This window comes from Onychostoma macrolepis, chromosome 04, assembly GCF_012432095.1.
Source record: "Onychostoma macrolepis isolate SWU-2019 chromosome 04, ASM1243209v1, whole genome shotgun sequence".
In the NCBI taxonomy this organism is placed as follows: domain Eukaryota; kingdom Metazoa; phylum Chordata; class Actinopteri; order Cypriniformes; family Cyprinidae; genus Onychostoma; species Onychostoma macrolepis.
In genome coordinates, this window is record NC_081158.1 from 15,351,621 (window position 1) to 15,363,778 (window position 12,158).

Sequence of the window (12,158 nt, forward strand, 5' to 3'; positions counted from 1 at the left end):
CACAAATGGGTCACTGAGCACAAAACCAAGCTTCTGCTATGTCCATTCCAGTCCTCTGACCTGAACCCTGTAGAAAATGAGTGGGGTGAACTGAAGAGTAGAAGCACCAACATGGAGCTGGGAATCTAAAGGGTCTGGAGTGATTCTGGATGAAGGAATGGTCTCTGATCTCATCAGGCATTATAGGAGAAAATTTAGAGCTGTTAAACTGGCAAATGGAGGTTTCAAAAAGTATTGAATAAAAGGGTGCCGTTAATTGTGGCCAATGTGTATTAGAGAAAAAAAATTTTTTTGATAATGATATTTTCCCCCATTTTAAATTCTTATTATCCAATGAAAGGTTAGATTTTTATGATTTTTAAAAATAAAAGATCAGAAGATTAACAATGCAGATTAATTTTCACAGCCTTCTTCGATCATATTTAACAAGGGTGCCGATATTTTTGGCCATGACTATATACACACACATATACATATATATAATAATATAATATAAATTACATTAAATTATGTTATTATTATAAGTTATACTTAAACAATATAATTTTAATATGATAACATATTTAAAATATTATTTTAAATATTTTAAGATATTTCATATATATATATTACTATAATTTTACAATTTAACAAAAATTACAGTAGTTCAAATAGAATTCCCCTATTTCTTAAAAAAAGCGATATCCATTGTAACAACACAGACACAATATTGGGACACACTTTATAATATGTATAATAAAATATGTATTTTTAAACTATTTAATTTAATTGTACATGCATTTTATATTTCCAATATAACCAATATAATATTTTGTTAAAAATGTTGTAATTGCAGCACAAGATACCTCTTTGAGGTATGTGGAGAACATGAAGATTTTGTTAAATAAAAACTCAATAAATTGTTTTAAAACAAACAAACAAACTTTAAATATTGTACATATTGTTTTCACGCAATGGAAAACAAATATGGAAACATTTGATCATATATTAGTATTTAAAGTTTATTTCAACTATTGCTTACTAGTCAAGGAAGTGTTATTTGGGGGGCATGTGTAGTCAGATTAACTTAACATGATTTACCAAATTAGGAAATATACCTGAATTAGTGGGGGAGAACTCCCTGTAACTTAATTCTTGTCAATCCATTCACCAAAGACAACAGATTCATTAACTGATCCTTTGTCCTTTGTAACCAATTCTTGATAGGAATTTTGCTCCACGACAAACAAACCGATGATCCAGAAACATGGGACTTTGTGGGACTTTGGGGAATGCCTTAAGAAAATCAGATGACAATGCGTTGACATTTTGCATCTAGTAAGTTCTAGATTTCTGTTGCTATATTAGTCATTATTTTCCACTTATGAAGTCTCTTATGTAAGTGCATATATAAGTCACCCACAGTGAGCTATACTGGACAATTCTACATGTAGCATGTCTGCAATATGAGCCTGCCGTTTTGATCAGACTAAACAAGAACATGAGAGAGATATCAGAACTGTATTTCAGATGAGCTCTTAAAGGAATAGTTCACACAAATATCTTCATGTTTCCACACCAGTGTAAAAAACAATTGAAGAATGTTTTTTCTTGACTGTGAGGTGCTATTTTTGCCCGTCATGTTGTTGTGCCTCTCTGTTCTGTCTTTAGCTCGGATGTATGTCATTAATGAGGTGATGACAAAAGAAGTGTCATGCATAGCTAATCTCAGCATTTGCTCATATGACTGGTCTTTACACTCCCAACCACAAGGCCTCAGGGTCTAACCTGAGACAGGATCATGCAGTCTCAGTTCTTATAGAGTAAACAAGGGTTATATCAGTCATGGACAGTTGCAGTCATAAAGGGATAGTTCACCCAAAAATAAAAATTGTCATAATTTACTCATCATCATGTCACCCAAAATCAGTTTGAAGTGTCAAGTCTCAACTGTGTTTGTACATACAGTACATTGAAAGTAAATAGAAACCAAGGTCTGAAATTAATGGGGACTTGGGGCAAAATTGAACAAAAATTCACACAAATTAAAGATACAGGAGCAGTGTAACAATTATGTTTGTTGATTGGAGACACAATATCTTTTGTGTTCTGCAGAAGGAAGTCATAAAGATTTGGAACAACATTAGTGTCATATTTTTCATTTTTTGGATCAACTAAACCTTTACATTTCACTAAGACCTGGTGACCACTAGTGCTTTACACTTTAAAGTACAAGAGGGAAAATGGTAAGGAACAGGGAGAGCACAGGAGATGAAAGATGATGGCAGGAGAGAGAAGGGAACACTGTGACTCATAATGTTTACGGCGGCCTGCGGTTGTCTCCGTCTCTGGAGGATTCTAAGCTGTGGTGAGATGCTAATATGCAGCAGAAAAGCTAATCTGCAATTTACCTGAGCTTGCGCAAACTCGCTGCTGTTATGAGCCACTCTGATCCATCTATGCAAAGTTTAAATGCACATTTTTTAAATCAGCTTTTTCTCAGTAATACTAGTTAGTTAGTTAATTCGCTAGTTAGTTAGTTGGTTAGTTAGTTAGCTAAAAAAAATTAAATGTGTTTAAAATGTTAAATATTATTTTATTGTTGGCCAGATTTTTACTGCATGAACTGCATGAACTACTGCATGAACTATTCTGTTCTACAGTTCACACTTTGCTAAAAACCGATATTAGGATGTTTAATGGCACAGCTTACAGGTTTTGTTGGGACAGCTTACTCCATATCTATACAATTCTGTATCGTTTACTACCACAACTGGTATTCTGGAATTGAAATAAAAAAATAAAAAAAACTGCTTTCAACAAAATCGTTACTTGTCACACAGACACTCAAACACCAGAACCACACACCAAATCAGCAGAACCAAACACTAATTCTCAGCCTTTGACTCAGTTTTCAATTTCATAAAACACTTTTTTCAAAACACAACACACAATTTACTATGTAAAACAAAAATCTAAGAGGAATTAATATCATGGCAAAGGTGTTTGCAAATGTTTGCTTTTGAGATGTGTTTGTGATATTTTGAATGCAGTGCTTCATTTTGCAAGAGATGTGAGGCATTTTGCATTTTGTGTGTGCAATTCTTGAATTTGTGTGTAAGCAGTTGAAAAAAAAAAAAAAACTGTGAAAAGTCATTGTCAAATCAGTTCTGAATTTTGGTTCTGCCATACACTGTCACAGTTCCTGTCTCAAAAACACACTCAACCTTCACCCCATGCGACATTGTGCTTCCTGCTCTGCTCCTGTCTGACAGCAGTGATGTCTGACAGCTTTCTGCCAGCAGCGCTCATCCATCTTTGACTCACACCGATAACTTTAGCATTCCAGACCCTTCTCCTATACACACACACATATGCCATAACATTTAAACAGCCATTTAGAAGTGTTTGTGTGTGAATGAGATTTCAGGTAGTTTGCTGGAAAGTTCAGTATTGATGCTATAAAAGCTGTGTGTGAACAAAGTCTAAAACACATGTCAAACTTCAGTTGTAGAGGGCCACTTTCCTGCAGAGTGTAGCACTGACCAGCTCCAAAACACCTGCCTGGATGTTTCTAGCAATCCTGGAGGTCTTGATTAGCTGGTTCAGACATGTTTGAAGGTGCAGTAAGTGATGCCTGAGAAACGGTGTTGAAGTGGATGGGATCAAGCACCAAAACACACTTGCATCCGACTACAAGTAAGGGGTGTGTTCACTCATGCTAAGTAATGGGTTGCCGGTGTTGCATAGCATGTTTGTGAATTTGGGGGTGGAGCTATCAAGATAGGGGTGTGATCCTTTTGGGAAGGGGCGTGTTTGTTCTGATGATTTCAAATATCTAGAGCATTTCTAAGAAATCACTTATTGCACCTTTAATTAGGGTTAGCGATAAACTCAAATTTTGCACGCTTGTTTGACCTGGCAGTCGACCTAAGCTACACTGTGAAAAAAAAAAAATCTAAACCAAAATCAATAAAAAAAAATTTTAAAAGTGAAATGAAACAAAATTCAAATAAATTAAAAAAGGAAAATACTGAAATCTGTTGCTTAAGTCAATAATATTCATAAAGCCCTAACAAATGGAAGTAAAAAACACCAAAATGTACTATATGTTCATATAACTATTTTCTTACTGTAAATCTTCACCTGAGCTGTTAACCACTTTTTGTTTGAGCCACTTCTTTTAAATAAACCTGACAAATCATTAAAAAAATTGATGATCCAGTCTCAATGATCCAGCATTTCTCAAAATAACTGGAGATTACTGTTGAATATTGTCTTAAATTCCAGTTCCTTTTACAGAGCTTTCGTATTATTTCAAACAATAAACTGTATTTAGATTTTTGCTCACTTGCGTGCGTGTGTTGACATTTTTGGGGATTTACAGCAAAGTCCACATAGTCAACAAACCACATAGTCATCCCAACAACTAAAACTTTAACTTCAAATATAGTGTGAGTTTATGTTTTCTTGGACATTAACATAGAATTAAGTATTTGCATGTTTACATGAGTCTGTAAATTAAGTGTGTTTAAATTTAAAATCCTCTTTTATTCTATTAAACGTCCTTTCATGTACTGTATTGAATCACCATAACATGGAGTCTTCCTCTGTGAATGTGTGTGAGAAGCATCTGTAGGCACTTGAGGGCAAACTCAGTTTTAGCTCTCTCCCTCTATGCTCACTCATTATGTAATGTGCTCTCAATATAGGTCAGGTCTGAGGCAGAGAAAAGCAGAGCTGCTAGCTATTGTTTTTAGCACAATTTGTAATTGTCCAATGTTACCCATGCAGTTTGAGAGTGTTGTTTAACTGTTTGCCTATGTTCAAAACATGCAGCTTTTCAGTAATTCAGTAATTGTTTTCAATTCAGTAATTGTAGGCCTACATACTGTATATTGTGCACAGCTGAACAAATTTTCTAAATGATCAAGGGGTCAAGGTATGATTGGTTAGCATGAGCCAATTAGCTTCTGGTAGATTTCATAATTACATAACTGTGGTGAAAAAACTGGTGTGTATTTTGATGAATACAGCACATACAACACCATGTATGTTGTAAATATTTAGTTGTATTTAAGTTTTGCCAGTAACCAACTGCTTCAAAAGCCTCTTAAAACTGCATAGTACCCGCAGGGGCATGTTTGCAGGGTAGTCAAATGGCATTGCTATTTGCAAAAAAATGTGTTCATAATCATTGAAATTAGTTACATTTGTTTTGTGTTATCATTAAGACAATGAACATCTGATAAAACTCAAAATAAATAAGGGCAACTTTAATATTGATTGACTGATTGATTGATTTTATTTTTATTTATTTTATTTATGATTGATGTTATTTATATAGCAAGTTATATAGCAAGCCAGTTTGAGGGTTATAGTAATATACCCTAATACATAACTACAGCATAAAGTGTCATGTGTACAGCTTCTTTTGTGAGCACTGGCTCATGTGAGGTCATTGTGTTGTTGGCCTCTATCTAAACACTTTCATCTGGCCTTCCCACCAGGCTAAAGTTACATCAGTAATTAGTATGTCTCATCTCCTCTACCTGCCTTCCACAACCAGCTCAGTTTCACTCCCTGCAGGTCACGCACAAGTTTGACCTCTGTGTGTGGGGATACAATGGCAGCGTGCCACTGATCAAAAAGATAAAATGTCCCTGTCCACTGTCCATATGCAGTGAGTTATTGTATAACTGAATCTGACCTTTATATCAATGTGCACAAGGTCATATAAATTATCAAAATAATTGGTATAAAAAAATGGCAAAACATCTACTGAGAATGTGTGGTTGAGAGTTGTGTGTCTCCTGTTGTCTCCTGATTTCTGGTTCCTTTCTGCCTAGCTGTTGAGTAGATTGCGACTGAAGCTCTGTGTAATGATCTCACCATCATTCTTTGCCAATATATATCACCATATGTCTAATCAGCCCAGCATCTATCATGTTAATCTGACACCGCTAGATTTTGATGAAAATTGCTTTCACTAGCACAGAGCCAGAGTGCCTGACATCTTGGCAAATTTTGGCTAATCCTAAACATAAATACTCTAAGATTGTTATTCACATTGATGCTAATGATGTTCAACTTTGCCAATCAGAGATCACTAAAAATAACAGGTATGAGCATTTGCAAGTACGATGTCAGACACTGTAATATGCTCTGGCCTCCTCCCTATTTACCGGGGTGATGAGATACATAGTAGACTGTCGTCACTCAATGGCTGGATGTCTAAGTGGTGCCCGCAGAATAAGGTTTCAAAGACAATTGGACAACCCTTCTCTCTAGAAATATGGTCTTGGTACTTAACTAACTGGGGCCCAGGTCAGGAAGCAGACAGACTGGTTAAACCGACTGTCTGCTAGCTGCCTCACATCACAGAAATCAGATAAATCCTAATACACAGAGACTCTTTCACCTAGATATCATACTGAAGAAATTGTGCCTGTTTCCCGAACTAGCAAATAATATATATATATATATATATATATATATATATATATATATATATATATATATAATAAAAGAGCTTATGAACCCATTTAAGGTTAATAACTTAGTTGATGTTCAACATTATAAAACTTATATAATTAGGATAGACAAATGATAAAGCTTGCCTTGATGAATATTAGATCCTTTCTACAAAAGCACTTTTGTAAATTACTGTCAAGTCAAGTCAAGTCACCTTTATTTATATAGCGCTTTTACAATACAGATTGTGTCAAAGCACTTAACAGTATCAAATTGGAGGATAGAGTGTCAGTAATGTATAATGATAAGATTAAACACTCAATTTTCAGTTAAAGGCATTTCATTATTGAATTCAGAGATGTCATTGTCTAGCTCAGTTTAGTTTAAATAGTATCTGTGCAATCAAATCGGCGATAATCGCTAGAAATTAAGTGTCCCCAACTGAGCAAGCCAGAGGCGACAGCGGCAAGGAACCAAAACTCCTCTGTGACAGAATGGAGAAAAACCTTGGGAGAAACCAGGCTCAGTCGGGGCCAGTTCTCCTCTGGCCAGACGAAACCCGCAGTTCAAAAGTTTATATTTCTATTTTAATTTTGTTGCAATTTCTAACAATAGTAGTATTATGTAGTTAGGTATTTTATTATATTTTAGTTATTTTGTTATTTTTGGTTGATATATCTGGGGATATATCTCTGGGGGTCATCTGGGTGTGCTGGTCTCCGCTGACGATCAGGGCTGTAGACATCATCTCTTGGTGCTGATCCACCATCTGATCGGATACGGACTGAGAAACAGACTAGGAAAGAAACAGACAAATATTAGCGTAGATGCCATTCAACTTACGATGTAACGAGTACATTGTGTGTTATGGGGAGTGTTCCCGGTTCCGGTTGATCTAATTAATGCAGCCTAACAATCCTTTAACGGATTTGAATAATAGAAGCGTATTAATGTGTTATGTGTAAGCCAGGCTAAAGAGATGGGTCTTTAATCTAGATTTAAACTGACAGAGTGTGTCTGCCTCCCGAACAGTGTTAGGTAGACTGTTCCAGAGTTTGGGTGCTAAATAGGAATAGGATCTGCCGCCCGCAGTCGATTTTGATATTCTAGGTATTATCAAACGGCCGGAGTTTTGAGAACGCAGCGGACGTGGAGGACTATAGCGTGATAAGAGCTCGCTCAAGTACTGAGGAGCTAAACCTGTATGTGATCACAGATCATAACCTAGATGTGCTCTGATTGACAGAAACATGACTAAAACCAGACTAAAAGCACCCCCCCCCCCCTCCATGATTACTCCATGAGCCATGTCCAAAAGGTAAAGGGGGTCTGTTGCTAAAATTTATAAGAATATTTGCAGTATCTCTCTTTTAAAGCTTTTATAACATTTTCTATTGTAACAAATTTCAATGTAATTTGTAGTGACTACTGTATACAACCCATCAGGGGACCATATGACTTTAACAAAGGATTTGATGATTTTCTATCTGAGATATTACTGGCTGGAGATAAAGTCTTAATTGTTGGTGATGTTAATATCCATGTAGATAAAGAGATGCATTGGGATTAGCCTTTATTCTAAACCCTGTTGGAGTTAGACAGCACGTGTCAGGATCCACTCATCGTTGCAATCATACAGACTTAATATTGTCACATGGAATTGATGTTGTTGGCATTAAAATACTGAAGCAGAGCGATGACTTCTCAGATCATTATCTATTCTCATGTACATTTAGCCAAGGTAACAAAATCACTTTACAAGTATGGTAGAACTATTACTTCTACCCCTAAAAATTGTTTTGTAAATAAACTTCCTGATTTGTCTCAACTTCTCAGAATATCTTGATGTTGTAACAAAAACAGGACTCTCTCTTTTCTTTACACTTAAAGAAGTTTTTGGAGAACAGTTCGATGCCTTGGTGTAATAAGCACACTAGCACCCTCAAAAAAGCAGCCCAGAAACTGGTGCACACTTGGAATAAAACAAAACTAGAGGTATTTTGAATTGCATGGAAGGATACTTTTTCTATACAGAAAGGCCTTAAAAACTGCTAGATCTACTTACTTTTTGACTCATTAAGAAGAAAACAAACACAACTCTAGGCATTTACTGTATTTGATATATTGCCTAAATTAATGAAAAATAAAGCATCAACTGGTGCAGACTCTCCCTAACAGCACATCAGTAATGACATTACGAATATATTTACTTACAAGATCAATACTATCAGAGAGAAAATTATAACCACGCAGACGTCTGCTACAATAATGCATCAGACAGTGCACTATAGACCCCATCAGGAGCAATTCAATTCATTCTTTGCCATAGGAAAGGAAGAACTGTATAAACTCAGAGTATATTATAGGTGCTTTCAGAAATATTTTTCTTAATATTATAAATTCATCATTTTCAATAGCTTATGTCCCAAAAACTTTCAAAGCTGGCTGTTATTAAGACTCTCATTAAAAAAAAAAAAGAAGATATAACAGAATTAGTTAACTACATATCCATCTTGAATCTCCCTTTTCTGTCAAAAATACTAGAAAAGGGCAGTATCCTCAGAACTATGTTACTTCTTAGAGAGAAATGGTATGTACAAGGATTTCCAGTCAGGATTTACTGTATCATAGTCCTGAGACTGCTCTTACTAGAGTTAAAAAATACTCGTTCTTATCATCAGATTGTAGTTGATTCTCTAGCGCTGCATTTGACACTAACGGTCGACCTCAACATTCTTTTGAATAGGCTCGTAAATTACGTTGCCATTAGATGAATCACATTGGCAGGGTTTAAATCTTACTTATATGAATGACATCAGTTTGTAGTAGTAAATGAAGAGGCATCATCTATCGAAGATCAGTATGAAGTACCACAAGGCTCAGTACGAGGGCTGTTGCTTTTCACCCTGTACATGCTACCCTTGGGAAATATCATTAAAAATATGGTGAAAATTTGCATGGTTATGCTGATGATACTCAGCTCTATATTTCTTCATAGCCTGATGCAACATACCATTTCACAAAACTAATAGAATGCTTAGTTGATATAAAAAATAAAAAAAATTGGATGAAAAGTAATTTCTTAGTATTAAATTCTGAAAAACAGAGGTTTTAATTATTGGACCAAAAACCTCCACATGCAGTGACCTTGAATACTCTCTAACACTTAATGTGTTAGATGGCTGCTCTGTCAAGTCTTGCTCTTTGATAGCAATCATTCTTTTGAAAGCCACGTTTCTAGCATTTGTAAAACCACGTTTCTGCATCTTAAAAATATGAAATACTGATTTTTATATGTTGCTTTCAAAAGATGCATTTTGTCAGAATACACAGCTACGTTTCATGTTCAAATAAATAATTTTAGGATTTCAAGAATAAAGTTTAAACATGAAAATTAAGTTCTAATGTTTGGGGAATAATCATTATAGGTTTGTTTTTGATAAAATAACATAACATTACAGGATTAAAGTATTAATATTTTGAAAATCAAGTTTTTGAGATGACTATGCGTAGGCAGATTCCTTGGAAGAAAGCAAATCTGTCACACCTATGTAACAAGCATGATCATCTCCCTGCCACCATCCAAGAAAAAATATAACACTCAAAAAGAGAAATGATGGTAGACTCCAAATGATCCTAAGGTCCATATCTCATCTCCTCCCAAATACAAATTTCATGGACATTTGAATGGTCTGAGAGGTCAAAAGTTCAGAATACTGAAGGCTTTGAGCGTTGCAGGAAAGTTCAATTGCTCTCTAAATGAATATGAATATTTTATTACCTGATGAATCCAAGTGGAAACAGGACACCAGCTTAACACATCTTCACATGACTTGGCTAGGACTGACTATGAATGAAAAAAAAAATCTTGAACTTTTATACTGATTTACTTTCTCATCAGTCACATTAAGACATAAAAAAAAACACATTTTAGAAAATAATGTTGTCCCTCAGTAGATCCAGTGTGATAACATGAACATAGGCCATGGAAAATGAAACCTGATGAGCTATTGAAGGCTATGTGTGTACAAGTGTAGAGGTCTTGTTGGTGGACTTTGTGGTTCTTCATGGACTCTATCTGCGCTTAAAAGCTGTGATTGGAACCATGTGTAAAAACACAAGTTTCAATGTTTAATGTAACATAATTAAAAGTTTTATCTTTCTAGGTTGTGACCTAACATGTTCGTTGTCTGGCCCAGGTGAGCTCTGATAACAGTATTTGGATACTGTAGGCTGAGACGAGTAGAGTTCCATTGCTTGAATCAAAGCCAGCACATTGGTTCGATCAATCAATCAATCAATCAGTCCACCAGTTGTTGTCAGGTTAGATTAGGTAAGGGGGAGCTTGGAGGACAAAGCCCATTCACAAGGGTTTGGTTTCACAAAGATCTGCTCACTGATTTACACCCGAACAATAGAGAAATGGAAGACCTCTCAATAATTGAACAGACTGGTGGCATTACGCAACAGGCCTTACGAGTGGGCTGCCAGAGGGAAGGGTAGTGAAGCGAAAGAGAGGATGACCCATGGAACGGGTGCCTGGGAACGTGTGGGAAGAAGGTCTGTGGAAATATTTCATATTTATGTGTAAAATGATGCTATATAGATGCATCCTGTCACAAAGATCATTACGGTACTTTCTGTAGCACTGTGATTTCACAAGTAAAGCCGGCCATGTATTTGTGCTCCTCCTGCTGTGCTTCCCCATGTGCGAGCATATGTCGACATAAAAGACGTCTTATTTTTAGTCTAGTCTACAATAACTCCCAGAATGCCTGTGGTAAAGAGCACAGCAGCTTTTAGTCAGTGCGTTTGCGTTAGGTTGTGCGTCTCTGGTCATATGTGCGCAAACATACACGCTCGTTCTCCCCTGTAGGCGTGCAGGCCCCAGTTTCGTCGTGCTGTGGCTGAATCACTAGCTCTTCACTCCCTCTACTCTTTTCTGCCTACCTCTCTTTCTTTTTTTCACTCTCATTTTTATTCTCTCTCTCTCTCTCTCTCTCTCTCTCTCTCACCCCGTCTCTTCAGGTCTGTATATTTTTCCCTGCTTCTCCCCTCCCACGCCAACCTCACATGCACCGAGCTCAAGGCTCTGCCAAACGTTCCTGCTTCTCAAGCCATGTGCATGCATAAATACCTCAATGGAAAATGCACACCAGATCGCTTTCAATGGCTATTAAAGATCAAAATAATAAGTCGACAGTTATTAGTCTTTACATTTTCGTATTGCTTATGATGATTTAACGTAATGAATAACTATATTAAGGTATGATGATGCCAAATGTCTAATTGCAGTACAGTAAAGACATTTTATTTGGATAAGCATATAATCATTTAATCAATATTTGTTGAAAAGTATGTAATCATTTTATAATGAATTAAATGTTTTTAAAGTTAAATTGTGTATGTGTGTGTGTGTGAGAGAGAGAGAGAGAGAATGTACACATGTCTTTGTATGAGTATTGTCTGTCTTCATGTCAAAAGTAGGATATTTTTCACATTTATGTGCTATATACCAAACATCACTTGTACAACTCACTATTCATTATAGATATGTTTCTTTAAAGTGTTGGGGGGAACTAAGACATAAACTGTAGGGAAAATAAAACATAACTGTCATGTTATCAAATACACTAAGAAGGCAGTAGATTTGAATATGCCATTTTGGATGCAACTCCAAAAATCCCTGAGACAACATGAGAAAT